Source organism: Stegastes partitus, unplaced genomic scaffold (genome assembly GCF_000690725.1).
Source record: "Stegastes partitus isolate 25-593 unplaced genomic scaffold, Stegastes_partitus-1.0.2 Scaffold926, whole genome shotgun sequence".
In the NCBI taxonomy this organism is placed as follows: Eukaryota; Metazoa; Chordata; class Actinopteri; family Pomacentridae; genus Stegastes; species Stegastes partitus.
In genome coordinates, this window is record NW_007578657.1 from 26,810 (window position 1) to 27,621 (window position 812).

Consider the following 812-nt stretch of genomic DNA (forward strand, 5'->3'; position numbering starts at 1 on the left):
TGTTAAAATGGTTTCTTTTGCTAATGTCTCTGTTCATGAGACCTGTGCAGGGGTGATTTTTTACATAACTCACCCAGAGATGTGATGCTATTTCTTTCAAAATCTGTGCACAGCTTCAGTTCATTCCATCTATGAGGTTGGACAAAATGCAAACTACAATCTAATAACAGGACAGTGTGAAGGACGTGCATCGCAGTGTTGCTCAGTGATCCTTGTTAGTTTTTAAGTCCAGAGTCACAGTTGTGGTTTGTTAGTGGAGACCTGAGGGAGCTGAATGTTGGAGGGAACTCGGCAGCAGATGCCCTTTAAGAATAAAATTCACACAGAGCCGGCTATGCGTGGTGCATCCGTCTCTCTTCCTATTTGCAGAGCACATTCCATTTTTTTTTTCCAGAGTCACACATGACCTTTAAAACCCCGGTCTCTTTAATATCAATTGTGATATATATGTTGCTGCATTTGATTTGAATACTGTGAGGCCAGTTCTTTCATTGTCCCCCCAAGGACCTGTTGTTATTTATGTGTTTCTACACGACTCCATGCACCCCAAAATAAGTTTCCCTAAAAAAAACAACAACAACCATTTACTGTAATGAACCATTTATTCACAATAATCTTAAATGCTTAATTTAGAGGTAAATGAAACAGAATAATTTAATCCTGCAAACTATTATTATTTAATGTAATTTTTAAAAAGTTATAATTACAAGAGGGTTAACTGTGTTTTCAGGTGTTTCCTTTGTTTATTGTTTAACTCTCCTCATTTTCAGCGGCCTGTAGCTGCTACAGGTAAGCAACAGAAACATAAAGAC